Below are 14,518 nucleotides of genomic sequence, written 5' to 3'. Positions count from 1 at the left end.
GACAAAGACAGAAGCTCACGCGGCCCCACCATCTTTCACAAACACACCTTCATCTACGCGTCTATCGAAATGTTTTCAAGAGGACGACATAGCACCCCCCCCCCTCCCCCCCGGTGTCTCTCACGATGGCCGTCAGACGGTGAGGGCGGATGACAGGTGGTGTGACGGAGCAGCGAGGCCCCGTCGTCGTCTACAGTCAGAGCGACGGCTCTTTTGTAATGAGGATGTAAGGTCGAGTCGCCCCGTGACCTTTCCGGTGAGCAGGGGGGGTCCAGATGGATTCTCTCGGGGGCCGCGCGAGGAGCATGTCTAGCCCGGTCCTCCTCTTTTCAGCCCCCCCACCTCCCCACCACCTCTTTCCTTCCCTCTCTTTTCCTCCTCCGGCAATAACATCATCCATTCCCATCAGCTCCAACACGTGAGCAAGCTCAGCTCAAGAGGCAAATGTCAATGGCTATCAGACGGCTGGAAAAGGTCAGGAGTTCACATGGGGAGCAGACGCATGTGCCCATGTGCGGGTGGATGCGTACGTGGGTGAATCACACCAGCGGGGAAATTATAACACTCGCCAATTTCATTCTGACAAAATAGTGGCACATCCCGACCTGAGGGGGAATCTAATGAGCCTAAAAGTGATTTATTAATTCCCTCCCAAGTCCCAGAGTGCACAACTAAAAGCATGAAATGGATTAAATAAATACAATTAATAAGGAAAATCAAACAATTCACTGTGCTGCGGCGTAATTACCCCAACCAGCGCCATCAGCTTTATTTATTTCTGTTCAGTAATAGCAATGAAATCGATTAGACCTCAATACCAGTCAGAGTGCTCGTCGAGAACTCTGCAGCCGTGGACCGACATTAACATAATCACCTGACAGCGAGCAGGGCTCTCTGAAACAATACATCACACGCTCCTAACTCTTTATGATAATACCAACAACATTTTATACCTTCTAGTCTATTACTGGAGCAACAAAGGCACGGAGCCACTCTGCTCTGAGATTCCCTTATTCCATAGACAGTCACAGATTCCGATCTGTAAAAGGAAGATGGCCATCATCTCATCTTGATCATTACCGACAGACTTAATTGAACAATGAGAGGACACAATTCCCCCTCTCTGTCGCTTCCTACCTCCCTCCCTCCCTCCTTCCTCCTCTCCTTTGTGCACGCTCTTGTATAATTCCTTCCCTGAGATGTGGGGCAATAAACCCAAAAAGGCAGGGCATAAAAAATGAATGTGCATCATAAACAATCCCTGAGCCCTTTTCCTGAATAATGAATGGAATTCTAAGAATACGCCTTTTGTTTTGGTTATTGACCAAATTAATTTCTGCTGTTTGACTTCCTTAAGGGCTGGCTCAGACCCATCGCCACACTGCCTGCTGTCTGCAGACAACAGGAGTGTAAATAAACATGGCGATTAAGCCTCCCACTCATACAGGGGGAATCAAGGTGCACACACAAGCAAACACACAACACAAATATACACTGTGTGCAAGCTCTCTCACACACACACACACACACACACGCGCGTGCACGCACACGCAGTGAAAATACACAGCTATGCACATTGGCAGACTACCCTAAGCACCCAGCCAGGCGCCCTGCGAGTGCCTTTAAATGAAAACATGCTTAATTAATTATGTTGAAGTATTCTGTCACAATTAGGAAGATTTACGGTCAAACAAGGCAGCTGCGATGTCCCTGACAGCCATGATGAAAGTTTACCCTTCCTGCCTCTGACTGGCAGCGAGCAGCCAACGCTGGACTGGATCCATTTTCCATCAATACAGTAATGCAATACACTCTGCAGTTTAGTGTATATGCGTGTTTGTGTGCGTATGTGTGTGTGAGTGTGTGTCCTTCCTTGCCGAGCGCTTGTGCACATCACATGACCCCGGAGAGAGGCAGCCAGTGGCTGTGCTGTGTATTGATTGTGTGTGCACACGTCATCGACGGTTTCAGCAGTTAATAAATCAGGCCTGCTCCTGACACAACCGTGTGCGTGAGTGTGTGTGTGCGTGTGTGTGTGTGTGTGTGTGTGTGTGGGCCTGTCACAGGCCAGTCAGCAGGAGTGAAAGCGACAGCCACATGATAATGTAACATCACCACCATTCATCCCTGCCACACAGCATTCTGAGACAAAACAACAACAACCGAGGAACCTGAAGAAGAAAGAGAGAGAAAAAAAGCGCCGTGATTTACAGCAGACATGACAAGTGTCACTAATACGGACCCCCCCCCCCCCCTGCTCCTTGAAGGAGTTCATCCCCCTGCATGCACCCGCACAGCGGAGGTGCACTACAGTGCGGAGCGACGCTATTATCATTACGCAGAACACTAAATGAATATTGTGTTACATTACGTCTAATTTACTGTATATGTGGCCATTCCTACTCGATTGAATCTGGGCTTTAATAAAAAAAGGGCAATCATTATGGAATTGCTGACCATACCTCACGATATAGAAAACGTAAACGAAAATGTGTAATCTAAATATTGTGTGATTAACATATTCGTTAAATGTTTCTCTGTGTAACTGGAGCTAAAAGCTAGATTTGTGGTGTCTCCATGATCTCTATGAAGCCCAACATGTTCTCTCGGACACCCGCTAATGGGGAAGTGCCTTAGCATTACACTCGTTATTTTTTTTACTACCCACAATTCAACTTTGCCAGCAGCGGCTGATGTAGCCTCGAGCAAAGAGATGAGGAGCGTGCCAAAGAGCGTTCATGTTTTTTATTTAATTTTCAATCTTCAGCCACGACCCACTCTGACTCAAGTGACATCCATTGTGACATCACTCCAGTCGGGCCATTTATCAGACTTCTCGCACGCTCCCTCTGGAGCCACAAAGGCCTTAAATAACTTTAATCACACAGACAATAGCACTCCCCCAAGATCTGTAAACAGACAATGTGTCAAGTCAGTGTCCGCCCTTAAAATGTCGCCCGGACCAAACACAAACCTAAATGAAATAGTTGAAGTAGGATATTTTGTGCAATAGACATATTTCTCTGGGTAAAAAAATGTGATTGAGATTTAAACCCAGCCCTACCAATAAAGTTAGCATTTTGTCATATTTCAAAAAGTGCCTCTCACAGTGGAGCTAAATTATGCTAAGCAAAGTTATTATCATTACTGAGAGTATATCACTTTTAAGTGTGTATGTGGTTGTTCCTAATGAATTGAATCTGATCTTTCATGAAGAAGGGACACTCTTTATGAGGTTACTAATCACAGATTAAGTCTATGCAATGAAAACGATTGCTATCATCAAAATATGGTGTTGTTTACACGGTCTTAAAATGTTCTGTCCTGAAAGCTAGATTTGTGGTCTACTCATGAACTCATCGGAAACTTTCTCAGGCCCAACATGTTCCCTCCATCACCAGATAATGGGAAGCTGTGCAACCTCCGTACACAAGGGCATAGTCATAAAGCACCTCTAAAGCAGCTTTATGTGTTATCAGCCATCTCCAGTATCATGTGCAGAGAGGGGGCCGAGCTGGGCTGTTGCATCCGACGCTGGGTGGGGGGATGGGGGGATACCGAGGACGAGGGGAAAAAAACACAGCGGAAATACTGGAGGGACGGGCCGCGGCGAGGAGACGTGGATGGCACCGGCAAGGAGGTGAGAGAGCGATGGAGGGAAAATGAAAGGCGAAAAATAGAAATGGAATGGGAAAGCGAGGTGTCAATTAAAAAAATGAACCCCAGTGCATTTGGGAGGTGACAGCTGGTGGGAGACGAGCTGACAGGCGTCACATTAGGCGGATTTGGTGGCCGCTCCCCTCATCCCCTCCTCTTTTTTTCCCTCTTCTTTTTCCTTTTTCTGTCTCTCTCTCCCTCCCTGGCTTTCTCCACTGGCGATCGGAAGCGAGGCAAGGAACTCAGCTTGGTGTTTTTCAGAACAAGTTCCCCCTGCAGCTACTCCTAATAACGGTAATTATCTTCATCATCTGAGGCTTAAGCAGGCCAGTTTGAGGCCTGAGGGGCCGGCCCGATAATGAGGCAGCCAGCGCCGGAGGAGAAGACCATTCGGAGCACCGCCCAGCCACCAACGCACAGCACCCCCATCTAAAAGCCTTCATTAAAATAATTCATTATGCAAAATAGGCAATACATTAGCCTCCTGGCTGTCAGTCTTTCTTAAGGTGTCTTCAGAAAAAATAATGATATATACTGTACATATATATATATATATATATATTTATTTATATATATATATCCATATATTTTAATATATATATATATATATTTATTTATATATATATTTATATTTATATATTCTTCATTGAATCAAACCCATGCTCAGCTCCAGGGTTGCACTGGAAACCACGGCGGCTGCATGGCTGAGGAGAAGTCACGAGCTCGTGGAGCAGCGAGCGGCTCAGCGAGCCCTGGAGCAGAGAGACAAAGACGTCTATGGAGATGGGAAGAGGCGCACGGGAACACACAAAGTGCACAAAGGACTGGTCGCACCGACTTTCTGTTCAAAGTTGGGCTCGGTATCATTTTGAGGCAGCAAAGGGTCGTTTGTTTCGCCAAGCGAAGCCCAAAACGACACGTGTTTACGTTCCGGGGACCAAGACCTCTATTGACCGCGGTGGTCGTGACGGGTGAGGAAGGAGGATGTCAGCGATGCTGTTACAGAGTTACCGCCGCACACCAGGTCGAAGGTCAATGGATGATTTGTTTTGTTTTCTTAGGTTTCTAGCAGGAATCAACATCAGGTTTTTAAGCATGGCCAAGAGTGGGCCTTTCCCACTTTTTAAAATTGTCGCCATGAGTACGAAGCTCCACAAACCTCATTAAAGTGATCATTTGACCCCAAAAACTTGATGTTTTGACCGTGACTTTAACCAAACCCTTATTTTATTCGATATGTCGACATTGACTTGTAACGACAGTTCTGGAGGGCACAAACGATGTCATCCTGCAAATAGATCAGACACTGCATCCATGTTTTATTTCAAGAGAACAAACAACGTATTTGTTATTGTTTTTGGGGAACTTGTGCAAACACGTGGTGGTACTGCTTGTCATTTCTGGGAACTACGACAATCGGACATTCACACACACTTCAAACAACCCTTGGCCTTTCTCCCTATTTTAAAAAAGTAATCTACACAACTATTTCTATATATTAAGACATTTATTAATGAGAGAGTTTGAGATATTTTGTCCACTCCATGAGAAAAACCTTCATCCCATTATTCTGGCAATAGGGTCAGAAAATGTGATCTAAAACTTTTCCATCGCGCAAACAGCTGATTTTGGTATTTGTGTCATAATGGATCTTTCTTTTTTATTTACAAAAGTAGTCTGTCTCATAAAGAGTGCAGCTCTATCAGCTCGTTGTCAACCAGACGAGAAAGGCAGACGGGGAGGAAAATAAATCATTAAACCGTTCCTGTGATTTTCCAAATATTCCAGACACAAAATCGCTCGAGGATCCTCCTTACCGCAGGAATATGCACGAACATTAACGGTTTGTAATAACAGTGTTAAAGAACACCCAACAGCGCATCGCACTTAGTAATTAATTAGAACATATTTCAACAATGAATCGCCCGTTATCTTTTTCCTGCTCCGAACTATCGTGATTACATCAGGCCTTAAAAATCCAGGATCGGTCGACCTCTGGTCAAAACGAGTTCAGTTTCTCTTCCTGCTATGAGAATACTTAAAAGTGTCCCGAATTACTGCAGACAATTTTTTATCTGTTACCGTAACGTATCAAATGGTCAACAACTGTATCAGCCAATAAAAGCCTCTGATCCATCGTCCCGGGCAACAGTTGGCGTGGGAGGTGGCGTGTGAAGCGCCGGGAGCCAGGAGGAGGCGGTCCATGACGGTAGACGTCCTGCCCTCGCTGTTGCCCTACAAGCGCTCCCCACGCACCGGGACAAGCCATGAAACAAGAGGTCCAGCAACACGAGCCTCCTCCGGTCCCCGTGGTGTGTGTTCCTGTGCATGGCACATTTCATAAGGCTCCGCTCTTTGACTGGTGATGAGTTTATGCGAAGGTAATTAACAGTAATTAATCCTTAATTACAGCAATTAGCCGAGTCGCAGTAAATTAAGCCACATCTGGAGCCACGGAGCAGGACTAGACGAGGAGGGGTGGGCTCCTTGACGAGGGGGGAGACGCGCGGAGGCAACGTGAGGGAGGTCGTTTAGGTCTACCTGTGATGTCCGGGTTTCCAACCCCGCGGGGTACCTGTGATCTGACAGGGGGGCGGGGTCTGATGAGCACCGCAGGGCTGAGAGACGAGGTTCATCTCCGGGAGAAGGGCTCCCGTAAGCTCCCACGCGAGGACGCCCACCATATGGCCGCTCACAGACAATAGCGCCGGTGGTTCTGCTTCGCTGTGCTCGGCTTCACTCGGCGACATGCATTTCACACAACGTGCAGTGTGTCTCTCTCCGGAAGAGCAAAATGCCACCCGCTGCGTACGGGATGCGATGCAGAGGAGAGGAACACTCAGGAATGCTGCTGGGTCGTTATGGATACCCTGTACAGCACGGGTGGGCCGCTTCAGGCACGCAGGCTTCATGATTCACTGCATTACATCACATCACATGTCATTTAGCAGACACTTTTAGCCAAAGAGACTTACATTAAGTGCATTTCAGCAAGAGTACAAACTCAGAACAGCAAGAATCAAGAAAGTAGCATTTCTTCAAGAAAGTTAAACTACAAAAATACCAAAAGTAATACCATAAGTAATACCATAAGTAATACCATAAGTAATATCATAAGTGCCATTTAAGTGCCACTGAAGTGCTAAACTGTTTTTGAATCCAGAAGATGGAGAGACTTTCTGCTGCCCTGATGTCAGTGGGGAGCTCCTTCCACCAATGAGGAGCCAGGACAGCAAACAGTCCTGATGTTGTCGAGTGATTAGCTCAAGAAAGGGACCCTTAATATCGCTATGGCGATACGGCACACTGATTAACAAGGAAATGGAGAAAAAAAATGGCGCTTCATGTCAAAAACCCAGTCAGAGTCACGTGGTTCGGTCTGTTCTCTCATCTACGATTAAAAAAGATCCCGAGTGGTTACTTGGACGATACGGTGGTGCATCTGAGCCCCGGTGGGAGCCATGTCCTCCATGATGACAATGCTCCTCTCCATAAAGCACAAGTGGTCACTGAGTGCTTTGAATGGCACGCTAATGCTGTTAGCCCTATGCCAATATGTCTTCTGTAAATAGATATGATCCGATTGTCTTTTCTATATATAGGCGCGATCCAAACTAAGCCTCTACGTATGTACAGTATCTGTGCATCTCAGGTCAAGTTAGTGTGACATCCGGATGTGCATATCCTTCTAGAGGATTCATATGAATTGACAGGTAAGGTCAGCTGTGGTATTCCTGTGCTGGACGGCTTTTGGCGTTACCTCCTATGTTTTGGAGACCAACTCGGAGGAGGTCTGGCTTAGATGGCGCATGTTTCAGCTTCCCTCATGGCTGTCACACAGCAGAGGCCCTGAAGCTTCTCACAAGTTCAGATCACAATCCAACAGAACCACAAAGGACACTTGTGTTGTCCCATGATGAGCCATGGGAACGCTCCAAATATCAGCATCCAGTCAGGGTGGAGGGTCTTTAGGAACGACTGGGAGATTGAAAATGCGGCTGGGATTTGTTTTTATTTATTGATGATTTTATTTATCGATTATTCAATTCACCGTCAAGTCCAGGTCTGCCGCTGTCATTATTTCCATTATCGATCAATCTGCAGATTATTCTGTCAATTGATTGTTTTGTTTATAAAATGTCAGAAAATGGCAAAACAATGTCTGTTATACTTTCAGTGTGATGCGATTAAATTGCTTGTTTTATCCGACTGAAAAATCCCAAACATAAAGCTCTTTTTTTGTGATTGAAGAAAAGTATCAAATCCTCATATTTAAGAGGCTGGGAGCAACGATTGTTTAGCACTGTTTAAAAAAACTAAAAACAATTAGCAGTAGCTGCAGATTAATTTTCTTTATATCAACCAATTGAATAATTGACTAATAAATTCACTTCTGGTTTGGCTAAAAACCCAAAGATCTAATTGTAATGGTACAAAGTAGAGAAAAGCAACACATCCTTAAATTTCAGCAAATGGTGAACATTTATGATTATTAAGTTAAATGGTGTATGTGTTAAAATACTGCAATGTGTTCATTTGCGATTCCCTCGTCATGTGCTGAACATCAGGAACACATCTAAAGGGCCCGCAGTCTGGCAGGTGGACGGATGGCATCCACACGTTAGAGAGGCTTTGAGGGCCATTAATATGGGAACGCTTGAGAGATTTGCCCCGGCAGGAAATATAGTCTCTCCCTGCATTCATCAGGGAGCTTCCCATCATCTTTGTTTTGCCGTGTGTGCAGTTTATTTGGACGCTGTCACAGCTACGGAAATCCCTGTGAGGTTTACAGTTTGGCCGACTGGTGATGCTCATTGTGCCCCGAGCTGTCAGGAGAGAGGAGCAGCGGAGGGATCACTGTCTGTTATGAAACCAGCTCCAATGCACACGCACACACACACACACACACACGCACGCACGCATACACAGACGTTGATTGGTTTCTTCTCAACCTGCTCGATGTAACAAATAAATGACGGTTTGCTCTGGATAAAAACTATGAAATAATTTTGGCAGAAAAACAAAATTGAGCACTTGCAAGCCGACTGAAGGCAGTTCGCCCGTGAGAGCGTCCTCATGCAGATATGGTGAGAATACATTTTACTAATGTTGGCTATAGGAAGCTGCAGCATGAGGACAAAACACAGAACATGTGAGTTCAGGGTGATGCTGTATGTGTGTGTGTGTGTGTGTGTGTGTGTGAGTGTGTGTGTCGCTGTGTGAGTTGAAGGGGGTCAACTTGGGACAAAGGTTTAGATCTGTAACAATGACTATGACAATGCAATGCCTGTAGGCAGAGAGAGAGAGAGACATAGACAAACACATCGACACAGAGAGAGAGAGAGAGAGAGAGAGAGAGAGAGAGAGAGAGAGAGAGTGTGTGTTTACAGCAGAGGTAGTGGTCCAGGCAGTCTAAGTGGCCTGGCTGGCAGGCCTACCACACCACTAGCGGATAAAGCCTAGTCATTAATCACAGGCCTGTGGGAGCGTCCCACTGTAGCAGAATACTGGGTCACGGGGAGCTCCTGCTGTCAATCATGTGTGTGTGTGTGTGTGTGTGTGTGTGTGTGTGGAATGGGACTGTAAGCGGGGGAGTGTGTTTTTGATGAAAATGTGTCATTTTGCCTCCAGCTAAAAAAAAGCATATAGCAGGAGGAATTAATGCATTAATGCAAACACAAGCGTGCAAGTGCTAGACGTCATTTACATGAAAAGCATGTCGAGCCCTCCGTTGGGAACCAGACTACCATTTCCTTCCCTAAAAGCTGAGGTTTGATTTGAAAAAATAGCGACAACGCCGCTCTCTGTAGCGCTGCGTGCTACTATACTATGCAGACAGCCCTGTGGCATCATCAGCACACGCCGGGAACGCTAATGCCCCGTTCAAATAACAGCCACGCGGGAGCACCACCGGTTGACCCATTTATTTGGTGCTTCTCTGATATTAGGTTCACACATCGCCAGTCACTGCTGTGTGTAATAAGGGAAGCGAAGCACACGACACGCGTGGTCATCACATGAAATCAATGCTGCTGAAACAGCCCAAACTCAGGGCCAACAACACTGAACTCTGTCTATCGATGTGCCTTTAAATGACATCCTGTAAATTGGAAATCCATAAGTCCTTCTGCAAATGGTAGACATTTTGTTTTCGGTGAGCCCGCGCTCGTCTCCAGCGATCAGAAGACGTGAAGCGCCTGCGTGCTGCGGTCAGCTCCGTCAATATGGTGAAGTGCATAATGCGAAGGCAAGGATGCACTTGTCCTCCCGCGTCGTGAGATCAATACTCTGCGTTCATGAAAAAATAAGTCAATGAAATGTGAAACCTCACATCAAATCAAACCGCAACAAATGAAATGCCCTCGAATGTACCGTCGTCTATATGTGTTTAAACCGCTGCTTTACTCCGACAGCGGAGTCACAATAACCCATTTATCTCCGTCCTATTACACAATATTTTAAATGCACACAAAACCTTTTTAATATTTTTCCGCAAGCTAAAAAATTCCAAATGTTGCCTTCAGGGGTTCAGAAACCTGTGCAGATGGCACGGAGATACTGAGAAGAGGAGAAGAGGAGAAGAGGAAGGACGGCTTCAGATAGAGTCGCCGTCTGCAGCAGAACATTCAACACTGAAGACAGCCGTAACCATGGAAACAGCGCCAAACGATCTATCAGGACTCCACTCAGTTCATTTTACCCACTTCACCAAACCGCCGCCGAGAGAAACATGAAGAGCGCTGCACAGCTGTGTCGGGAACCACGGCGACGGCCCTGAATTATTCTTTTGTTGCGGTGACGTTATTCTGGCTTTAGGATAATCTCACTTCCCTTATTTATTCACTCGCTTCCACTCCTTTAAAACAACGGGGATATGTTCGGTGACCACGGCTGTCTGCTGTCCGCTTGGAACAATTATAAAATGTGTTCAGCACATTAAGACAAAGCTGCAACTTTGAAAAAAATGCACAAAGAGTACATCATCATCATCATCATCTCTTTTCTCATGTATTTCCACAAAAAAAGGAAACAAATACAAAGAAATGTTTTCGCATTCAATCTGAGCAGATTATATATGATGTATATATAAATATATATATATATATATATATATATACACTCCCATTCAAAAGTTTGGGGTCACTTAGAAATGTCTTTATTTTTCAAAGAAAAGCACTGTTTTTTCAATAAAGATAACATTAATCAAAAATACACTCTATACATTGTTAATGTGGTAAATTAATATTCTCGGTGGAAACGTCTGGTTTCTAATGAAATATCTCCATAGGTGTATAGAGGCCCATTTCCATCAACTATCACTCCAGTGTTCTAATGGTACATTGTTTGCTAATTGCCTTAGAAGACTAATGTCTGATTAGAAAACCCTTGTGCAATTATGTTAGCACAGCTGAAAACAGTTATGCTGGTGATATAAACTATACAACTGGCCTTCCTTTGAGCTTGAAGTTTGAAGAACAAAATTAATACTTCAAATATTAATCATTATTTCTAACCTTGTCAATGTCTTGACTATATTTTCTATTCAATTTTCAATTCATTTGATAAATAAAAGTGAGTTTTCATGGAAGACACGAAATTGTCTGGATGACCCCAAACTTTTGAACGGTAGTGTATATAATCTGCTCGGATTGAAAATGACTGGTCATATATATATATATATATATAATCTGCTCAGATTGAATGCGAAAACACATATATACAGTATATATGTACAGGACTGTCAGAAAATTAGAATATTGTGATAAAGTTCTTTATTTTCTGTAATGCAATTAAAAAAACAAAAATGTCATGCATTCTGGATTCATTACAAATCAACTGAAATATTGCAAGCCTTTTATTCTTTTAATATTTAATAATTTTTTAATTGCATTACAGAAAATAAAGAACTTTATCACAATATTCTAATTTTCTGAGACAGTCCTGTATATATATAAAGTTTTTCCTTCTCCAACTTCAGTTTCATAAATAAATATGACCAAAGTAAGTTTCTTGTTCGTCAGTTCCGACTGATTCATGACATTACGCGTCGTGCGCGGGGAGAAAAACAAACGTGGAATCAACAAGTGAACGTAGTGAACATATACTATTACTATTTGTGGAAACGAGAGTGCTGTGGGTAACCGGTGAGGCTCGGGAACTATTTTTGCACAATTGCGTTACCCTAACAACTAATGCCATCAATCCGAAATGAAAGCCAGGCACCATCTGAATTTAACTTGTGATATTGAAGTTCTCCACTTCCCGTAACTGGAAGCATCTCCACAAACTTTCCTCTCTCCCGGCCCCCCCTGGGTGAGACAGCAGTCGTATTCTGTCGGTCAGCCCCTATACACACCTGCATCCCCAGCTGGACCTCTCATCCCCCCCTCCTCCTCCTCCGTACCCCCCCCCCCCCACGCCCTGCTCTACAGCGCTCTATTCCCAGCTGCCTGGGCTATTTATAGGCCCTGTTTCATTTCCACACCTGCAGGGAGGCAGAGTTGTCACAGTGGGCCCACAGAGCCTCTCCGGAATCCTGCATGGGAATGAAAATGCACCTTGCTGATGCAGAAACTTATTCTCGTCACTCTCTCTCTCTCTCCCGGCGGACTCGCGTGACACTATTTTGTCGTGGATGTGCCGTGCGGTATGCGGCGCGAAGATAACGCGCGTAACCCCCCCCAAAAAAGAATCCGTGTAAATACGATGCTCCCTGTGAGGAGTGTGAGGTATATCGACACGGATTGCACTTTATGAATGTGTGTGGGTGACTACACACACACACACACACACACCCACACACACCAGCTGGATATCTTTTGAGTGCATTTCCTCACGACGGGCTGCATGGAGGTAACTACTTCACAAACTGCTTTAACGAGAGCCGGGGAGGTTATGCTAAGTGCAACAACACGTAGAAGTTCCTCTTTTGCCTCCTGCATTTTGAGGTGGTTTTTTTTCTTCTTTTTTCTTTCCTGTCATGCTTTTCTCTCTGGATGTGGTGGGCTGAGCATCCAGTCAGCGGATTACATTATCAGTCTGACCTAGTTGCCAGCTATCTCCTGAGACCTGAGGAGCCAGGCTTTCTGCACAGCCTTCCGCTGCTGCGACACGCACACTGTGTGTAACTTTAATTTATCAGGGGGAAGAGGAGGGAGGAATGTGACAGGTTGACAGTTCTCTTTGCCTGCCACTCTGAGCCCTCCCCTCTCCCCACAGCGTGCCGGTTAAGGGTCCGCGCCATGGAACAGTGCAGTACCGAGAGTGACTTCAATGCGGCGGCGCTGGAAACCCATCAGCGAGGTTGGAACCCCGCTCATTAACGTGGATATTTAATGTGGGAGAATTACGCGATTCGGGACGTGACTTTCAGCCTTTGTTGCTTTTCTTGAATCCAGAGAAAAAGGAAACGCACTGCGGGTCGCATTCAGCCACCTGCAGGGTGGACGGAGCATTCAGGTCCTTCACTTGACTATAAAAGTAGATGCAAGTAGTATCAGGAACAAAATGCAGCCAATGTAAAAGTCCTCGTGATGCAGGATGGCTTGTGGAGCAGTCTCCCTGACCACCTCAGGGCGACACAGACACTGGACTCCTTTAAGAATGGCCTAAAAACCTTTTTATTCAGAAAGGCATTTATCACTTTTAGTTGACTTTTATGACTTGTTTCAAATATTCCTTTTTTATGACAGTTTTAACTATGTACTGGCTCTGTGGCACTCTGAGATTCTTGGATGAAGAGTGCCTACAAATGGAATCCATAATTATTATTATTGTTATAGCTGCACGTTCATGTTGTAGTCTATTGAGGTGGAGCTAATTTTAACTGGGTGGTTTAATATATATATATATATATATATTACTACTACTGTTCATCTGAAAAAGGCAATGCCAACTCGTTTTAGCGGAATAAAGTGTTTAATAATAGAACGTGAACTAGGATTCTTCCATATTCTCTTGAGGATACGACCTCCATTCCGGGCAACTGGTGTTCAATTTATTTCAGAAAATCAATCATGTAGCAATTAGTCAAGCAAAGGGCATAATTTAAGTGTTCAAAAGAAACAATATAGAGATGTTATTCTAAAAGCACAAAGGAATTAAAATCACAAAGCGAGTTTGCAGTTGCAGAATTCCCATCGCGGCGCACACAGTCGGGTGAAAGGCGGCACGATGTCCGCGAGAACAAAAGACCCGACTAATCAGCTCGTAGATAAAGAAAAATAATAATAAGGAGAAATGTTTTTTTGCGACAAAGGGAGCGCTGACGTCCAGAGGAGGAGCGGAACGGTGAGCGCAGAACTGATTCTGTACAACTCGGCGACGTAAAACCACGTGGAACAAGTTCAGCAGAGGAAGAATTACAGTATTTATAGTGCGATCACACACAATAGACTAATGTTACACCTGTTAACGGTTAATAGACGAGAACGTTGAATGACGCCGATACTGTAACTCACAGCCAAATGTGACACTTTAACATGTCACATGATATTCAGGCTGAGCAGAACCGCACATGAGACATGGCTGAAGCCCCCGAGCGGGTTTGGGTCACGACTGTTTCCCCCAGTTGGAGCAAGAAACGGCCAATATGTTGTGGGGTTTTTTCGATGATAATTTAGGAGGATGGAGGTGGGGAGCGATGTGCCGCTGCCAGATTATGCTCCAGCCGGTGCCAAGGTTATAAACAGGCTGTTATCAGGCCCCCAAACAGAATAATCCTCCCTGTATCAGCGCCCGAACATATGGGGCCACACAAAGCAGCAGCAGCCCCTGACAGACACCCCCTTTTAATTACACAGAGGGGGGGGGGGGGGGCAGGACCTTTCTCCTGGTGCCTTTTCCCTTTCTGCTTCGGCTT

At 45.1% G+C, this 14,518-nt stretch overlaps 1 protein-coding gene across 4 annotated transcripts in view; it reads right to left on the bottom strand.

The window, feature by feature from the left end:
* The window catches only part of pbx1a (pre-B-cell leukemia homeobox 1a), a 49,636-nt gene that overhangs the window by 13,308 nt on the left and 21,810 nt on the right, over positions 1 to 14,518 (bottom strand). The gene's annotated exons all lie outside the window — the stretch shown is intronic.

This window comes from Pseudoliparis swirei, chromosome 8 (assembly GCF_029220125.1).
Source record: "Pseudoliparis swirei isolate HS2019 ecotype Mariana Trench chromosome 8, NWPU_hadal_v1, whole genome shotgun sequence".
Classification (NCBI taxonomy): domain Eukaryota; kingdom Metazoa; phylum Chordata; class Actinopteri; order Perciformes; family Liparidae; genus Pseudoliparis; species Pseudoliparis swirei.
The sequence above is the reverse complement of the archived record's forward strand: the minus strand, read 5'-3'. Positions and strand labels throughout refer to the sequence as shown.